The 20690-nt window shown below is 38.6% G+C and overlaps 1 protein-coding gene across 6 annotated transcripts in view; it reads right to left on the bottom strand.

The window, feature by feature from the left end:
- The window catches only part of tenm3 (teneurin transmembrane protein 3), a 297565-nt gene that overhangs the window by 261408 nt on the left and 15467 nt on the right, over window positions 1-20690 (bottom strand). The window contains exon 2 of one of the 6 annotated variants that reach the window (XM_016463794.1): window positions 5646-5715. The exons of the other annotated variants lie outside the window; for them this stretch is intronic. The gene's annotated coding sequence lies outside the window, so the exon portion shown is untranslated. The remainder of the gene's footprint in view (window positions 1-5645; window positions 5716-20690) is intronic. 6 annotated transcript variants of the gene reach the window in all.

Raw genomic sequence — 20690 nt, 5'->3', positions numbered from 1 at the left:
GTGTGTACATAGGCCTACGAGTGTGTGTGCATAAGGGGGGAAATGTTAGCTATGGTTAGCATACATCCCCTCGAATGCTGAAGGGTAACCAGGTGCAGTCTGTCTCCGGAGGCAACGGGATTAACCCAGTCCTCTAGTGCCCGTTTAATGAAGTCATCCCACTCTAGAGGCCTCAGCTCTACAGGGAGAGAGCAAGGGAAGTCTGTAAGGATTCCATCGTCTTAAAAAGAGCATTCCTTCCCTTAGGATACAGTGGAAGAACAGCGTTAACACACTTTCGACAGTTTCAAAGCACATACTGCCTGAGCATTTACTATTAAGAAGCATTAAAGAACACATAGTGTTTCAGATAAAACACACTTACAAGTACACAGACATACAGTGCTTATGAACCCAATCAATGAAGTCTTCAAGAAGAAGTTTTCTCTGAATATTGCATGAAAACAAATCCCAGTTAGCACAGTTATCCATTCATGTAATATTGAGAGAATGAAGAGACATTTCATATTAAGTGGCATTTACAAAAAGTAGAAAAGTTGTTCAGTGAGTTTGTTTGTTTTGTTTTTAAAGTCATGAAGTGGATTATGAATAAACTACTAAAGGTAAGTAGTACATGGTATTCCTAGTAAAAAAAAAAGCAATATATTTAAAATACAATTATTTCATACTAAGTATAGTTCAAATCTATTAAAAAATGTACTGACATATTGCTCGAGGCTTACTGATATAAAAATAATAATAACACTTTATTGGGAGTACTACTTGTGCACAATGCACATTTCTTAATATTAAGCCTAAAATGTGTTTTAATGCCACTATTGATGAGGATTGTATGATCTTTGAATAATATATCTTTTTTTAATACAAGATATTAAAAGTGTACCTGAAGTATACTTGCAATAGTTTAACTTTAGCACAATCAAATATACTTCAGTATATCTTTAGTTGGACTTCAGCACTACTTTTGCACAATTAAAGTGCATCAAGTACAAAATGAGTTGTTCCAATTTAGCAGACTTTAAGTATACCAGTATGTATACTAAAAGTACAATTGCAGGGCATTTTTATTAAGTATATAAATATGTAAATGTATTTGTAGTACACTTGGCATGAAATAAATGTATTCCAAATACATTTTAGTATATTTATTTTTCACTAGGAATTAAAAATAAAATGTTTATTTAATTTTATTTTTCCAAGTAAGACCTCATACTTTTTTAAGACAAATATTAACAAGAAAAAATCCCTAAGAATATCTCAAATTAAATAAATAAATAAATAAATTGTCCTAGAAGAGGATTCATAATACCAGTGAACAAGAAAAAAATATTTACCCTAGAAATATATTTAATAAATAAATAAATTGTTCTAAAAGATGGTTCATAATACCAAACCACTAATTATAGAGAATTATTAACAAAAGGGATTTAAGACTTAACTAGGACTAGTGACATAAGACTAAGACTTGATTTAATCATTCACTTATCCTCACTCTTAGGCATTGGTTCATGGAGATGCTGAGGATTGGAGTTCTCTAAGAAATGTCAGTGTCTAGTTCAGCCATTTTTGCCTGTGGGAACATGACACTTATCCATGACTGTGAAACCCTTTACAAAATCTGAGGCCTGAAGCACAAGGCCGTTTACTGCCTGTCGAGTGAGATAGCTTTTGTGGACACCTTGCTTTTATCTCTCAATTTTGCATGCGTGCAAGTCTACGTATTAAACACAATCTACAGCACCTGTTGAGTGTTTATGAAAGCCACATCCATTTGATGCACATCGAAAAAATTCTCTTCACTGCGTGATCCACTTGAAACTCACTATCAGACTGCTGCACAACAATAGAATGACAGACATGTGCAGTGCAAAGCAGTGGGAACTGTCACGTCTATGAGTGGGAAGAGTGCCCCTCAGAGTGAAAAATGCTACTCACAGTTAGCGACTCATTTTCAAACCGGCATTTAACACCAAACAGCCACTCTTGATTAGTGAGTAGATGATTCCATTTAAGTTTATCCAAACAGCTCTTTGGCACCGACACCGAGTTAATGGCATATTGATACACAGCAATTAGTAAACACGACACTCTACATCCTTCAAAGTACTTTTCCAAATTTGCACATTCAAAGTAGTAATAATAATAGTAATAATGGTGCTGCGTGCAGGAAGGGGTCTTGTATTTGCTAACAAATGCTGTTCTCCACCCTGACTTTGATAAAAGTCATCGTGAAGGAGGCCCCCTGTTGTATGCAGACTGTGCTAAACCTGAGTTAGCAAAATACACTTGGCTTCGTCTGCAGAGACAGGCCGTCATAGTGTCTCTGGGCCTGCGGTGTTTAATTGCTCTCCTGACAAGCAAACAATAGCCAAGGTGCAAATCCCCTCATTATAAACATATGCGGTGTGTCAGTCACGCTAATCTTCCTGTTGTTGGTTTATTGAGTATTAAGATAATCCCAATGACAACACTAACGGCCTTCGCCCAGCGAACATTCAAATCCTTTTCAATACTGTATCTCTGCTGTAGGCTGTCAATGTATTTAAGTCTTTACGCATGTTATTATCTGATCAGAGGACAGGAGTTTATTAGGGTGATTACCTTTATTTAAAACAGACCTTGACTGTATATGAGGCACTGACTAATGAAAAGAATCATGGTTTAACTTTGGTTTGAGGATTTGAACAAATCCGTAACCCTAAGTATGAAACTTTGGCACATACCTCACCCTGCACGATCTGGACTACAGACATGAACAATACTTTGAACTGTGTGGTTTTTGCAGTACACGGGTCCATTTCAATTTTCGCAATGGCTGACAAATAAAAATCCTCTAAAGAGCCTTGAAGATATTCTAAGCCTAATTTTGTTTCTAATTTCCTCCATAGAGAAAATGTATTCACTATAGTACTTACAATCTTGCACTGAAGACCGGAGTAATGGCTGCTGAAAATCTGTTTTTTTTTTTTCAGATTTTAAAATATATGAAATAATTTCACAATATTACAGTTTTTACATAACATAAATGCAGTCTTGGTGAGCATACGATTAGAAAGATTAGTAAGATTAAGAGAGCCGTTTTATATTTGCATATATTTGCATGTATATCCAACAACAGTAGCATTACAGTGTGACCTTTTGTATGCGAGTATCAAAGGGCAAGATCGTGTGTTTGGGTGTTTAGATACACAAGGCTCATGTTGCTCCAAGTCAAAACTGCCACAACGTGGCTAACTGCCAACTAAGGTCAAACACAACATTAGGGAGCTTTTCTCAGAAGTTCTCTCTTTCTTTCTCACACACACATATCTCCCAGTCCACATCAAACCACTCAAATGCAATTAAACCTGCTCTCCATTGTGCAAACTGTAAATGAGATAAACAGTGAATGCATATCCTTGTTGCAGGCAGGCAGCATGTTGTCTGGACCATTAAACAGACAGAGCAAGATCTTATCAGAGCCTGTGCGTCCACAGAGGAGCGTGTCATAAAAATGAGAAACTCTCTCAGATAATGAATCTGTCAGGTCACAGGCAGTCAAATATTGTAGCACAATGGTGTCTCGTTGCCATGCATGTTTAATTAAGCTTTAATTTCCCATGGAGCAGCCATTACGTCGAAACGAGGGGCCATTGAGACTGATGTAACTCCAATATGGCCACCAGGACGAGGCAAGCGTGACTGATGCTCCAAAATGGGAACTTGACCCCAGAGCAGGAGGTTGAGTGGAGCGTGTCTCAACGCCTCAGTGTCATACAGAATTCAACCACATCATGCTTTAAACAGGACGGCCCATAGGAGACAGTAAATAATGCAGTGCAATAGAGCAAAATGCTGTTTTCATTTACTGTGCTGTCAGTGATGTGGGTGGCTCACGGAGCATTTGCGAAGGTGTTATGTAGAGGAGAACGGAGGACTAGACTCGAACCAAACTACAATTATTTTTGGGACCATTTTGGATGTTCGCACACACACATAGGAAAATCTCCTCTCTTGGTGAGAGCGAGTGCTCTTTTGTGGGACAGGGTGGTGTTGGTAAAGGGCTCTCTTCACTCTGAAGTTGATTATGATAATGGCTGATGATTGCAACGATGTAAACCATTTTCTAATTGCTCATCAGCGCACGTCGTTCTAGGTTGATTTGAAACGGCTGCACATCCTGCTCGGATCCGAGCCAGGCCCGCTCGTGATGACAAGAAACTTTGGCAAATTTAACACTCCCTTTCCACCTTTGAGTTATTGTCACAGGACACGAAACAGTCAATAAGTTTGAAGCTTGAAGGGTACAGTTATTCTCTGAAGAACTTCCCGTGACTGCCGCTTAGTGGTCCTGTGTGATTTCTGCTCTATGGAAGAATAAATTGAATCATCATAACAAAGTGCTCGACTCAAACTGCTGCAGAATACGGCGCTGAGAAGAAACGGATTCTTCATTAAGAGACGGAATAACCAAATTGCTGATCTACGCTTTGCTGTACCGACCAGCACACTAATCTCACAATCAATTCCTAATCGGAGTCAATCTGATCTAGAATCAGCCCTAGAGGGCTCTTTTTTACAGGATAACAAGAAGCGTAATGCCATCATCACTTACAGCTAAAGCCACTGATGGAACGCATGAGTTTGGCCATAGACTTCTGGTTCTCGAAACAAAGCTATAAACGTCCAGTTGATTTATACATTTGTACCTGTCCAGTTAAACACTAAAATTACTGTGCATTGACCTAACCACAAGTTACAACCAAAACCACTCCGTGCTGGGCAACCTCAAAAACCAGTGGCTCTCGAACATAGTTTAATACAGCCTACTGGATAAATGGGACAACACTTCTGGGGTGTCACAAAATAGATTTCACTAGGTTAGTGCCAGAAAGTTGTAGAACCATAGACTGACAGCGGCATACATGTATTCTTAGCAGTATTTATTTAAGCCTAGAATGACCCGTTTAACATTTTTAAGACTTCTAAATCTCAGATGGATAAATCCTCCAGCACTTGGAAGAAAGAGCGCTGACACATGTGGAAGTGCTGGGATGGGTCGCTTTCAGCTAGGTCACAGATACCCCCTCACGGATCCAGATAACCAGAATCGTGTGGGAGTATATTGTGAGCATGTGTTTGAAGTGCAGCAGAACATTGTTGATGACTGTTAAAGTCCTGCCTGTAAACTGAAGAAAATGTAAGCAGACACAGACAGGGAAAATGCTGCATGATTCTTTCACACTTGAATCACAATGCTTGTTATGTCTCAATCTTTTCAACTAGAAGCGGTTCACCTAAAAAATAGTTGTCACTATTTACTAATCTTCCAAGTTGTGCAAAATACATATGACTTTATTCTTCTGTTCTGTGGGAAAAAAAGTGAACTATTCTAAAGAATCTGTATGCAGCTCTTTTTTTCATACAGTGAGAGTTCAGAGTGATCACAGTTGTTTGTCTAAAAATGTGAAATAAAATAAAATAAATATATGAATGAACATACTGTAGCTCAAACAACTTGTGTTCTGTGGTCTTTTGAAGCCAAACAATAGCTGTGTGTGAACAGACTAAAACAGACCACTGATAATCTTTTTATTTTATATTTTCAAAATCTAGCATTACAGATTCTGTTACCATTTTTTTTTTACAATTGAAAAAGCTCATACCTTTTGAGAAGTGGTGGATCCAGGTGAATGACAAGCATGCACGGAAGTTGGAGTCAAACAAATATGCAGCCTAAAAAAAAAAAAAAATGTTTTTTAATTAATTTTTTTAATTTATCTAGCGCAAGTTGCTGCCTTTGAGGTGATTTCTCATGTTATGGTGATTGTTCATAGAGATAAGCAGCAATGCAACTAATCAAACGATATGGAGGATTCCTACAGTTTGGCAGAGCTTCAGGACATCTGGGCCAAGAGCTTAAATAGATTTGTCAGAGCAAGACGCCGATATGCTGTTAAAACAGCTAAAAACACAAGAGCATGCATGCAGAAACAAGCACACACAAACAGGTAAGACACGAATTGTGTGAATAGCAACACCAGTCTTCAGACGGTGTAAAGGATACTTCGGCTTTACTGAAGTGTGAAGTGTCTACTTTGACAAGTAGCACTTGTCAGTCATTTCAATGCCAACAGTATATCCATACAACATAGAATGACTCTGAGCTGCATACTGCTATCCACTAAGAAGAACAAAAGATCACTTCACAGTAACTAGCTAAATAAAAGCTATAGAAATACATACATAAAATATGAAACATATTATGTTACTGTATTAAAATAGCCTTGTATAATGTGTTTGTCAATATTATCAGTGAATGGAAATGTGCAAACCTAATGCAACAGTGTGTGTGTGTGTGTGTGTGTGTGTGTGTACTCCAGGTGTTCTGACAAATATTTTTTTCAATTACCCTTTATTTTTCATTTTAGACATCAAGCGCACTTGTCTGAATGAGAAATATGTCAGTGGGTACTAGAGAGCCACTCTCTTTTTTGTTGGCATGTAGAGACGTAGAGTGATAAAAAAAAAAAAAAACTGGAATTAAGCTGTAAATCAGCACTCTCCTTTTACAGATACCTCACACCAGTGATTTAAAAATGCTACCTCTGTAAATCAAAAAATAGCTTGTGAGATATTATCCTAAAAGGAAGTTGGGTTTACAAGCACGTGGAAAAACTGCCAGTGGGTCTCAAAAAAATGTGCATGGTAACTCTGAATTAAATTCAGCCTTCCTATGACCTCAGTCTAAAAACATGAATGTGTCAAAAGCATGTGGGGCTGTTGAAGCCTTAAGCGAGTAATCAACAATGAAAACAAACAGCAAACTCTGCTCTGGAGACGAAATTCACTATTGAATTTGGTGTCCGTTGAGTGCCCGTAGCTACATCAAGCGAGTGGAAATCTCGGTGTGTGACATCTTAAGGTAAAAGACGAGCTTTATTGTTTGGTTAAAACCCAACGCTGTGACATGTGGTCGTGCATAATGGCGTCTACTCCAGGGACCGTGTGTCTAAGCACCAGCCGTAGTGGGATATCAGTATATCAAAGTTTTCCTGGACAATACAGTACAGTAAGAGCTAACCGCAGTGGGTCTTCCTCAGGCCTTGTGGTCCTCCGCACAACAGCATTCAGCCCCACTGTGCAGCTCTATCAATGTGTATGTGGTGATGGATGGATAACCTTTACTGGCTTTATCTGCAGTATTCACTATGGAGCTGCTAGCTGTTGCAGTTAGTCATTACTGAAAAAGTCTATCAGAGACCTGCACCATAGAGAACATCAAAAACCTCCTCAAATAGGCAAAGAGTCTCTTGTAGAATGAAACTACAGGGTTGTTGTGACTGCACAAAATTGCCATGGTTATACTGTTGCTCCCTCTCCGTGCAAGTAAAGCGAATGGGAATGCAGATAGCAACTGTGTTTTTATCATAGCACTCTGAACAGACATTCAGTCCCTGTGTGACATTTGACATTTTTATATTTTACTTAAATATGAACATATTTTTCTACCTATTTTTCATTTTCCTTAATGGTTTATTTATTTTTACTAAGCAAAACACAGTTTATATCAACCTTTCTGGTTCTTCCAAAAAATGCACAGATCAAGGGGTCAAAGTTTGGTTAGTATGGCCTTGTTAGCCCCTGCTGGTAGATGCTGTAACTACACCATCTGGCCCATAAATGTTGCTATTTCTTGGAAATATTTGCTTGGGACTGTGCATGTTATGGACCCTTTTCACAGACTGTGCTCATGTGTTTCCATAGTTATCATCATCGCAAACCTAACAGAGTTTTAATATATTCATTTTTTTCTTAAATTGTGATGTACATTTATAACACTATACTCAGGGGTGCGCATAAATTTTTCAATCTGGTTCTCAGAAGAGCACCTGGAGATTTGGTTTGGCACTCATACTGCACGTAGTGTGACTCATTAAATATAACTATAAAAAGAAAATAATTATAGTAATAATAGTATTATTGCGCTTTGTTTAGTTAGTTTAAAAATTTTATAATAAACAAATTAAATAAAGTGTGATAATACGATTCTATTTTAAAATAAAAAAGTATTAAATAAAAATACAATTATTTTATAGTACACTTGAAAATACAATGCTAATATTTTCATTTTATTTATTTATTTGAATTTTCAAACCTAAAATCAGCAAGATTTATTTTAGCCGGCTGCTGCCTATAAGTCTGTGCACTGCCAGTTTTAGCGCTGCTGCATCAGTGAATGAAATGTCAGCACGAAGCCTAAATTTATGCTTTCAGTTCAAATTAAAAACTTACAGTTAGTTGATCTAAACCGGCGATTGTGCATTAACATCTGTCAACCATGTCGGTACGCAAATAAGTGGCCTGAACTTATTTACCCAGCGCATTTTTTATTTTCTTTGCGCATCTGCACCTTCAGGATATATAACCTTGACATTAAATTACAGAAAACTAATTAAAGCTGCTGTGTTTGTAATACAATGGCTGAGAGAGTGATATTCTACATCTTTTCTTTCTGTTTCTCACTAGCATTTACTTTACTATACTTACTATACTATACTTTTTAAAATTTCTAATTATTTATTTATTTGCTAATTGGATCAAATGAAAATGCAAAAAAAAAATATATATGTTTGTTATTCTTTTCATTCATCACAATAGAAGTTTGCTCAATAATGATGAGAAATGTGAAAAGGGTCTATTGTGGCATCCTTTCATGATGGTTTGATCGTAACTGTAGAGCATAAAAGAGGGTCCCAGAACTGGGTTCCCATGAGCAAAAATTTATGATTTTAGGTCGCTTACTTCCAAGGTGTCTTGGACCAGCTGAGCAATTGCAATTGAGATGAATGGGAATGCTAACAGACAGCTTTCTCCAGGCATTGTAGAATACCTCGGTACAGATGCTACTGTATGCATTACCTCCCTCGACCTGATCAAACAAGCAGACGTGTAGAGACTACATGACTCACCCTGTGACGGGGGGCGTTCGCAGCAAAATCAATACATGTATTATGAAATAAAAAATTAAGAGAGCTTGGCTGGCGTGTACCTGCCGTCGAGGGAAATTAGCTGTTGACTCGACCAGCTCAACCTCAGACAAAGCCTTTTCTCCCTTCCTGATGTGCCCTGCACAGTGCAGCAGGCTGGTGTAACCTGGGAAACTGGAAGACCTTGCGGAGGTGGGAAAAAACAACTCATAAAAATGAAAGGATTCAATTTTCAAACATATGCACTAACCACTTTCTATCATGCTGTGTTGCAGTCTATTGACAGCATATAACATTTCATTTAATCATTCAGGGGGCTAAAAATATAAGAATGTCCCCATGAAAAAGATAGCGGTGATATGGAAGGATGAAAAATGAAAAGCAGATGGGAAGATTGCCGTGGCGCTGTCAAGACAAGAAGACCATGTGGAGCTGATCAGGAGAGGATCGGTGCCCATGTCGAAATCCGATCACGGCGACGTGGGCTTGTACTGAATGCTTAACCAATTAGGCCGGACATCAGAACCCCTGCCACCCTGGCCACTCCCGGCATGGGACAGGAGTTACCTTACCCAGCCCAGCCGTTGCGGTTTAGCTCAGGTTTATTCACATCCAGCTCAAAACCTCCAGACTGAGAAACATAAGCCTGGCTCCAATCACATAAATAAGAGATGTTTATGCCTCAGACATGGCCAAACACAAAATAGGCACAGTTCAGGGCTGCTGGTGGTATGGATGTGTTTTTGGGATAGCTTACATTAAGCACATAAGTGCCTGCCCCAAAGCGCTTCAATGTAGATGAAGCAGTCCAGAGAGACAGGCAGAGCCAGGCATTAAATGCCTAGGATAGAGTGGATAGTTTGTTGATTCCAGTTAATCATAATAGATTTTGGGGCGAAATCACATCTTGTGCACTTTCCTGCTCCTTCAGAGTCTATACAAACAACCCGGCGCATGAGCTCTTAGGATTCTGTGGTGCAACATTATCACAATACTTGAGTAACAAACATCACGATTCTTTACGTGTTGCCTTTCACAGAGTATTGCGATATACTGTATAGTGATTTATTTATTTATTGAGTGAAGTGAGCGAGCGTTTCATATGATATTGTTTGCCAATTGCATGGGTCACGTTACGATCGTTTTACTCTATAGTGAAGGCATGAGCTAGATTCGAATGAAGGAAGGCCATCTCACATTTGTGAAACCATGCTGTTCTTTCAAATTGGATTTCAATACCACAGCTTTCAAATACCAAAAGAGAGAGAGAAAAAAAAAAAACTAATTTACCTTGTTCTAAGGAAAACATTTAGTCCATGTCAATATTGTATTAATTTGTATCAAATTAATAATAGTTTAAGCATTCATTCATGCGATTAATTAAATATGCTTTATAGCTTTATTTACATATTTACATGTAGATATATTATTTATTTAAATGCATTTATCCAATTCAAATACCAAAGGAAAAACTGATTTCACCTTGGTCTAATAAACACATTTCCTAGTTCATTTCAATAATATATTAATTTAGTGTTTAGTAATATATTAATTTAATTATTAATAATATTAGTTTATGCATTACTTAATTAAATATGTTGTATGCCTTTATATATAGAAACATTATTCATTTAGCTGCATTTAATCAATTTTACCAATATTTCCATTTTGTTCTGTATTATATCTAAAAACATCATGAAAGCATCTTTATTGATAAATTATATAAATCTAACCCAGCCTACACTTTGTTTGGGAAAATGTAAGTACTATCCAAACTCAATATGTGAAATATCTATGCAATATAGAAAGCTTTATGCAAGCACTAGCAGAAGACTAATATGCAGGCCACGGCAGCAGCAAAAAAACAATAAATAAATCAATTTTAAAAATTTACTTGCAAGATCGCATCCATGAAGTGTGGGGAAAGGACTATTTTAATAATTGAATTTTTGTAGATTGTTTGCATTTTCCATGCTTTGAGAAAACTAGAATTTGTTTGTTTTAATGAGCACTGTTGCATAAAAAGTACCTCTTGTCTGGAGGTCATCCACTCAAATTGCTTGCATAATTACTCATATTATTTGGTTTTATTTAAGGTAAATTAATGTTAATGCGTTAACTAGCAAAAAAAATAAATAAATAAAAAAATAGGAGATCAATCAAAATTAAATATTTTAATTGACTGACAGCACTAATTAATATTGATACTTGCACTTCCCTTTGAGTGTTTGATCAATTATTTCAAGTGGAACAGGAACAGACAGTGTGTTATGGACAAGTCAGATGTGTTTAAGCAGCTAATGCAGCCCATCATCAAAATGTGAGATGCTATCAAGGACAACAATGCATTAGACTAGGACAGAGAGAGAAAGAGGGACAGAGTATAAGGGAAAAAAGCATGTCCAGTATCATTACACTAGGACATTGCACTCTGGGGTATCATTAAAGGATTCAATTGTGTTAGTGCCGTTAAACATGGCGCTAATTCGGGCCCTCTGAGAGGTAATGACCAATCTGTCAACCGCCATCCAAAGGGGGTAAAGGGAAACGCAGCAATACTAAAAACAGCAGATACCAATTACGTCTTTATATCATATTACACATGGCCAACACAACCAGGCCAAGCAAGTGCATTATGACATTAATTAAGTTCTATGATGATGTAACCACCGTTCAAGCTGAAGAACATTCTGAGAATGCTGCGATATTAAACAAACAGAGCATTAATACAAGTCTGCTGCGAGCTAGTTTGAGTGCTTACCGATAAATTCAACAAAGGTCAACATGAGCAGAGATAGAAGACATATTCAAATGTGTCTGGTCACTAAAAGACTCAATCAGAGAGGCTGCTCAGAGTAAAAAATATTACTAAAAAAATCAATCTGTAGATTAAAAGAGGTTGTGTAAGCATTAAAACTTAACATGCTCTTCTTTAACCCCTATAACAAAATATACAGTGTTCCCAGACACTTTTTTTCCATTTAATTTTGAATAATCATATAATCTAATAATTTGTGCCAATCTGAATTATTGGCACAAATTAGAAGAACAGCTACTCATACTCAGGGTTTATTTTATATCATCTAGTTTCCTGATGTATCACATTTACCATATACATTAACACAGTGGTTTCCCAACCCTGGTCCTGGAGGCACCCCAACACTGCACATTTTGCATGTCTCCTTTCTCTGACACACCCGTTTCAGGTCTTGGAGTCTCTACTAATGAGCTGATGACCTGAATCAGGTGTGTTTGATTAAGGAGACATGCAAAACGTGCAGTGTTGGGGTGCCTCCAGGACCAGGGTTGGGAACCACTGCATTAACACAAAATTCCTAGTATTAATTCCAATAATTCTAAATTATGTTGTACTATTAAAACAACGAAGACTTTTTATCGTAGCACAGAGGTCATGCAAATGCATTTTCTTAGCAAAGAATACTGTTATTCATTTTCATGACTGTTCCAGGTCCGTGAGAATCCTGTATATGAAACTAAGACTAAAATGAAATATGATGGTGGTTTAAAGTTTTAATTTAAGTGAACTAAAAGGAATAAATTACAAGGTACTTTATATATAATCATAAACATATAATGTTTGAACACACATGTTTATGATAAATATATGTGGAAGAACAAGAAACAGCAGAGAAAGGAGTGAGGAGACTGCCTAAACCAAGCCAAGAGGAAAATGTGACTAATGGTGTAAAAAAAAAAAAACGGGCCCTAAAAGTGCCAGTATGCTTTTGGCAGGCCAGCGTCACATATGCCGTCAGGTCCTGAGCATCCGTATGTCATGTTCCAAGTGACAACAAGTGACAACTGGTACTGCAGTCTGTGCAGCATCCCTGACTTCTGGTTGGGGGAGACTGGAGTGTCACACGAAGCTCTGATTCGCCCCCACATCATACCAAAAATATTACCCCCCTTACAAATTCAGACAACCACAGCTAAACTTCAAAGTCACAGACAGAAAGTGGCACCTTTGTATAGAAATGGCACAAAAAATACAAACTCGAAGCTCTCTTGACTTCATTGAAGGTCAAACCTTGTTTTTATTTATTTATTATTTTTACTTATGCCTGTTGGAGGTGGATGTATAAGTGGTACGACAGGAAGGAGGGGAAAGCGGAGTTGAACAGCATGAGCCAGAGGAATCATTTGCCTCCACATAGAGTCATCAGCAGTGTAGAGAGGGAAACCGATAGCAGAGGTGAGCACTTTGTGAGCTTGACCTCGCACGGATCTGATAGTTTACTGCAGGGGTGCTGCCATCGAGCAGCTGGGATCCCTCCTCCAAACCTTCTGTTGAAGATTGAATAACAGACACTGAATGGTCAACAGACAGGGTGCAAAACACATTTTCGGGACACAGCAGATACATTCTGTGATAGTAACAACAGGGGATGGTGAGAGAAACAACAGAAAGTCAATTTCGCAAGCGAGGAGCCCTTAATGGAGCTGATGCATGGGGGTGCAAATAAAACAGCAGAACGGCGTCGCGATGGACCAGGCAGATAAAAGGGGGCCGGCTCGCTCCACTTGACGCAGGGAAAGATGCACGACTGGAGTCATCGCAATGGTGCGGCCTAGAGGAACGAGCGGCAAACGTGGTAATGGAGTAACGGTGTCACCGAGAGGGCAAAGGCGAACAGCGGCACACTCCATGAGCGATAACAAAACGATAATTGTAAAACTCATTTGCATGAAATGACAGAAACCATTAGGGGCTAATTAATTCTAGTGGATGCGTGTTCCAAAATGGGAGTGTCCTGCTGGCTGAAGAAGAGGGGTTCTTGAGGAAGAATTCACAAATGGCAAAAGTGTCTACTGGCAGCTGCTCATTAAGGATAATGGGGCGATGGATAGTCACTTGTGCTAAGAGAATCATCCATTTCAGTAAACAGAAACTGATTGATATTTGAGCTATAACTGCCACCATTAGGGCCCTCGAATCGTGCGATGTGTGCAATTTCCCTGCTGTATCGCATTTAATGGATCTCGGCATTGTCAGGCTTCGATATTTCCTGCAAAAAAACAGCAAACAGCATGAACCATAATAGCAAAGAAAAATCTCTTGATAAGTTATAATTGCTTAAAGTGCTGGTCTCGTACAATTGAACACTAAGGGCAGAAAAAAGTTTCCACAGGACCACTGGCGAGCTTCCCAAAGGAAACGGCTTTGAATGTAAACTCAAATTAAGGCACTTGAAAAAGTATCTTTCGGAGAAAACATTTCCGCACCGGTCGTTAAGCCATCAGAAGTTTGCTCTGTGAATGGCTGCGTATGCTCCAGTGGGGACCATAATGAAACAGCATTATGGGAATGGGCAGCAGGGAAAGCGGGCCTTCCTCCAGGGCCAGGGGGAGCTTGTTAGCTAGCTGAGGTAAAAGACTGGAGACAATCCCAGACACCTGGCTTCCCAAGGACCACCAGGGGAAGATGCGAAGGGGGGCGGGTGTATCTGAGGGGAGCGAGCAGCCCACTTTAAAGAAAAATTTCAAGCAGACCTGGAGACCGAGCAGCCTCCAAACAATCGGAGCTCGTAAACGAGATCCCTGATTCCGTATCGGTTCACGGGGGGCCTCGGTGCACGGTGCATTGCTGCACCACTCCAAACTCCTCCCTCCCGACTCTCGAGAACACAGGGACAAAGTGAGGGAGGAAGAAAGGTCTCTGGAGGACAATGCAGCATGTTCCAGCAAAACAGGCAGCAGACTAACCACTCCAAGAGCCTCTCCCCTTTCCCTCTCCGTGCTGAAAGGTTCTCACTGTGGCTGCTGCTCCAGCCACTAAATGGAGTCTTCCTCCTCTATAGAACATTCCAGAGGGCTGAAACAACGCTGAAGTGGGCGCCTCTCAATGTCGCTCTTTAGCGCAAGGGAAAGCATTATCAGAGAGGAGAATACGGGAAGAGAGGCCAACATTAAACATGTATACGCTCTCCGGCTCTCATTATAAAACACCCTCTTGAAAACTCTCTCCCGCTTCAGAGCTGAGAACAACGCTGACCGCTTACTACGAGCTTTCGTTTCCACTGAATGTGACTCGGGGGAACCACTACACCTAACGTGGTTAAGAAACGTGCTTCAGGACGTCTGATTCCCCATCCCATCCAACTATAAAAGAAGCCATTTTGCAATCTAACGGGAGGACTATCAAAATACGGCGTGTTGCAAACACAGGTCAGAGACTTCAAAGATGAGCCATGTCATTGACCTCTAATATATCTGAAGCTCCTCACCACAGATGATATGAACCCATCCATATGATATGAAAATCAATAGGCCTGCAAAGGCACAAAGCACTTGAGGAGAGCATCTCCACTACATGCTGCTAGCTCAAATTGCTGTGTCTGTGATCGTATGATTGTGCTGTAATGGGTTGTGGCAGGGAAGGGCTGCATGGGCATTTGACTTGCTGGTAGGGGGTATATGTGTATGGACAGAGGGTACGCTAAAGGAGCAAACAAATTAGTGAAGCTGGACGAGTAATAGACTCAACTCTCTGAATAAACCTTCAGAGTCAGAATATTACAATGTACAGTAGTGGCCAAAATTATTAGAACACTAGTATTTTCACCAGCTAAAAAATTATTTCAAGTCAGTTATTTCTATCTTTTGCTGAAGTGTGTCAGTAGGAAATATCAGTTTACATTTCCAAATGTTCATTTTGCCATTTTTTGCCAATTGTAATAATCCAGTGAGATCTTTGATTGCACAAGGAGTCTGACAACAGCCAGTGCTCCACACAGAGATCTGATCTCATCATCATCCAGTCTGTCTGGAATGACATGAAGAAACAGAACAAACTGAGACGGACTCAATCCAGAAGAACTGTGGCAACGTCTCCAAGATGCTTCAAGAGACCTACCTGCAAAGCTACCTGAAAAAACTCTGCGCAAGTGCACCTAGGGCAAAAGCTGCTTTAAACACACCAAATGTTGATTTAATTTAGTTAATAGAAGTTAATTGATAAAGAAAATCTATTTATTCCATTGTTTTTGACAGCATCCTCATTTTACAGCATTTTTACACAAGTGCCGAAAACTTAACAGTACTGTAGCTCTGCAGGTAGGTTGTGTAGCACTGGCTGTTGTCAGACTCCTTGTGCAAACAAAAATCTCACTGGATTATTACAATTAATGGCAAAATAACTGTTTGGAACTGTAAACTGATATTTCCTACCGACACACTACAGCAAAAGATAGAAATAACTGACTTTACATAATTTTTTAGCTAGTGAAAATACTAGTGTTCTAATAATTTTTGGCCACCACTGTAAAGTCAAAGAGAAGATGCTGCTTGATTTTAGATATACAGATAGATAGATAGATAGATAGATAGATAGATAAAACGGTTTAAACACTTATTTCAAAACCACCCACAGACCCGAGGATGGCAGCAAAAATCATCACTCATATGGATCTTACAATTATCATGATAAATTTGGCAATAAACTATCAGCACTATCATTCACTTTTATTCATTCATATTTGCATCATGCAGCACTGTGCCCTCGTTGCCCCAAGCGATACCATTTCCCCCTCATAAGTCTTGAGTGCACAGCAAGCATCCTCTCCCTACTCTCTACTTTTTTTACCCTCCGTCCTCTTTTCTTTTTTCAAAAATTGCATTTGGTGTCTCTATTTTTGGTTCGGCTAATTAATCCTCAGCATTTAGACCGAAAGCCGCAGGAGTAACAAGGCATTTAGGGGCCGGTGGGGCCCTCAGCGTCAATGACAAGCCTGGTTATGGAAAGCCCCCCACCGTTTGTCATGTCAGCCACCGTGTGCTGCTCCCATTAGGCTTCGCCCACACCATTGCCAAAAGGCAAGGGCGCCCACGCACACCATAGGACAGCCATGCCAGAGAGTGTCTTCACCCACAATGTCAAGACATGCACGTACTGTCCAAGGAGGTCTATAATAGCTATCTGTTAACATTTAACATCTCATTGGCACATACTCGGCTTATGCAAGTCACTCCAGTCTTATGTTTTGCATTCAAATTAGACCAATCTGTTTTTATGCACTTAAAAAGACTTAAAAAGTTATGAGCAGTCTTAAAACAGATGACTAACTTGTAAGAGTAACTTGTAAGAGTTTGTGGTTTCTAAGCAACATATAATTTTGGCCCATTAATATAAAATGGGTGTTCATTAAAAGTGATTGTATAATGGCTTTTATATCTAGTTTATAATAATTAATTAATACACTCATAGCTTTTCTTCATCTTCATTTCACAGCTCTTTTCAACTGTATGAATACTTAGAATGCCTCCGTATGGTCAAGACACTAACATTCATTTGGCATTAGTTTTGAAAAACAGACATAGTTTCCTAAGATATTTCACATTCAGAACATCATTCTGATTTTATAAGGTACCGATCTATTGTTATAATAAATCTCAATACTATCAGATAAGGAAAAGCAAGGATTGAAGTGATGGAAGTGTAAATGTATCACATATAGGTAGCCTCTCAGCTCTATTTGAAAAAAAAAAAGAAATAAATAAGACAAAAACTTTTTTCTTCCTTAACGTTGTTGTAACACAGCTTGCATCTTTTGTGTTTTCCCAACTGGGCTTTTAGTGTTGAGAGCGTCTAGCTGTTATAGGCTTGGTGTTTCAGTGGCACTTGTGCATTCCTGAATATCAATGTGGCTGTGAGAGCAGATTAGAGGCTGCCTCCCTCTCCCTCCCGAGCTCTTCAAATTAGTTTGATTTTCCCCCAGATGGTCAGATTAAATTACATAAACGCTGTCAGCAAAGTCCTATTCTCCACTGTATTCATGCCATCCTTACTCAAAGGCCCTACCTCCCATCTCTTTTAAAACCTTTTTTTTTGCCCTGTCCTCTCCTCTACCGATTTAACCTGCGTAACCATAATTCTTTTGTGTTTGAGTTTTTAATAGATCCTGAACCTTTCACTCTTTCTGTTGCTTGTTTAAGAATGTGTGATTACCAAAGCTGTACAGCTGACAACACCTCTGTAGATGAATCACTGTAAAACTCCAGTGCCCCACTGCATGTCATTCCGACAGAAACCCTGGGCTTTGGAGGCACTCCAGTGCCAATTATTACAATAACAAGTGTTTAAATGAACAAGACTGCACAATTATAGCACTTAATTACTTGCCTTAATCCGCATAAGATTAGAGATTGCAGATCTACCGCTAGTATTTTCTTGCGCATATCTGGATAAATGGAATAGAAACATGTGGTTCGAGCTACAAAAATAAGATTTGGCAGAAAAAGAAGGAATTTGTCAAAAGTATAAAAGTAAACAGGTTTGGTTGTTTTTGAAATAGGATAATGGAATTAGAAGGGAAACAATGATACAATTTTAAAAGACCAAGGATTTTTTAAGGAGTGCACACACTGTGGTATTTTAATCTCTGCCTCCCACACAAGCACATCTACTTTCTAGCTTCTGTCAACACAAAATGTCGGCCCCTGCAAAGCCAAAGAGGCATGAGGAGGTTTTTGTTTGCAACTTGGTGGCTGTTTAGGCCGGAGAAGTAAACTACTTTTGACAGACTAAACAGAAGTGGAAGCACTGGGTGGCCCGCTCAATTAACAACCCCAAAACGTCTGGGTGCAACTGTTTTTTGAGCTAATACAACAATTTTTGTGGCATTTCACAAGCTGCAATAAACAACAAATGTTGAAAAAACCAGCGAGAGTGAAATTACACAATTTCCCCTCTCTACCCGGCAACACTAAAGATACCATCTGGTCATCTTGTGTGAGGGAAGCAGCCTCCTATCATTGCAGTGTGTGTGTGTGTGTAATGAACATTGTGACACCTCCACTTCCTCGACGGTGGGATGAAGTCTGGTATCACTTCCTGTAAATCTGGACAGTGTGCTTTGAAGTTCGACATGATGCAATTTTGCTGGAGAACAATGTTTTAATTTATAACTGCACTGAAAACTAATGAGAGTACAACAAAAAAAACCGGTTGCAATTGCAATTTCCCATAAATTATTCAGTTATATAAATAATGAGAACGGAGGACACCCCTTTTAAGTTTGCCTTTGTAAAACGCATCATTTCCATCCCTCCTGTCTAAACAGATGGACAACTCCGTCTATAAGCTGCGAGCTCATATGGGCGGACTGTCCCTCGAGCTTCCAGCCAGACCAGAGGTAAATAATACCCTCTGTGAGATGCTATTCAAATGAGAACTGGGATGTGGGTATTCGTCGGCGGTTCCATCCAGAGGCAAAGACTTGGGCAACGGAGAGCTTAAATTTGTGAATTGTGCAATGGGTCCAGATTGTAAACATGTTTGTTCTGCAATTGGGCCAACACAACTGAATGAGAAGGGAAGGCAATTAATGGAACTTCAGTGAAGGCTGGACGCTTGAGGACACTGGGAAAGACGGGGCTGTGCTCAGCTAATTGCCCTGCTTTGTCCGTTTTAAAATAAAGTGTAGGGTTGAAGGTCAAATCCTATTCAAACGCAAACAAGAGGCATTTATGTTAGACAGCCTGAGAGGAGGGAGACAAACGTCTGCCCTGTGAAGTGTTTAAATACGAATATTTCATTTTGTCATTTACTGTAGCCCCTCGTATTAAATTAAAGAGAGTGGACCATTATTTTCAATAGGATTGGATAAATACCCTTGAACAAATGATCACAGAGAGCACTGAAAAACATGCTGAATGAGTTCTGTCAACTATCAACAGTGACATTTGCAGTAAGAAGAGCCTAAAAATGCAGTTGCAAATTATATTCTAACAATGATCATTCAATTATAATCATAACAATAATGAAGAAGGGCATACTGTAATATAAGTCACATCACTTGTTTTCCCAACTGATGCAAAGATTATGCACACAGTTATTACTCTCAGATGAGACACTGATATAAACAGAGTGTAATAAGTGTTGCATTATTGTCTGTCACAATTTTAACCAGTCAATATTCTAAATAAACAGCAAAGTCAATAAGCAGTTTTTTTTTTTGTTCTTTAAATATATCATGTGGTAAATACGGAAATGTATTAAATTATTACATTTTAAATCTGACATTTAAAAAGGTCTGATTAACACCTTATTAAATATGTCAGATTTAAATGTAATAATTTTTCTATCATATCTTTATTTCAGTACTTACTCCTTATGCTTATGACAAAAGAAATGTAGAACTGTACATCATTTAGTCATTTGTGCTACAATGGTTTTATTTAGTTACTTCACTCTTTGTTTATTCTGAATGTGACGCTGTCAATTAGAGTAGAATAAAGAAAACATTTTTGATGAGCATTTCTTTATTGTACTTTGTTCTAACCCTCAATGCCTGTTGGCAGCTTGCTACATATTACTGCGCTGGAAGCAAGAAGAGAAGAAATGTATCATATTTTAAGTCCATTTAATAACAAGTTGTGACATTTCAGGCTTAGCACCAGTCATGCATTTTTTTAAATTATTTATTTAATGAGACAGATGTGAGAGAAATATTAACCACGGCATTAAAAACAATATACTTTGGCCAGTGTGCCATACACAGACATTGTTTTAGCTCTTCACTGAATACTGTTTTCATAATAGTTACAAGAAAAAAATAGTACTGACATTCAAATAAATTAACAGAAATTTACATGATAGATATTTATGATGATTAGATTAGGATTTTATTTATTTATTTATTTTTATTTAACTTTCATTTTCTATTTTAACACTTTTTAGGGATGGAGGCATTTAATTTGCCT

The sequence above is a fragment of the Sinocyclocheilus anshuiensis genome, unplaced genomic scaffold (genome assembly GCF_001515605.1).
Source record: "Sinocyclocheilus anshuiensis isolate Anshui unplaced genomic scaffold, SAMN03320099.WGS_v1.1 scaffold145, whole genome shotgun sequence".
Lineage (NCBI taxonomy): Eukaryota > Metazoa > Chordata > Actinopteri > Cypriniformes > Cyprinidae > Sinocyclocheilus > Sinocyclocheilus anshuiensis.
This window is presented reverse-complemented; position numbering and strand designations above follow the sequence as displayed.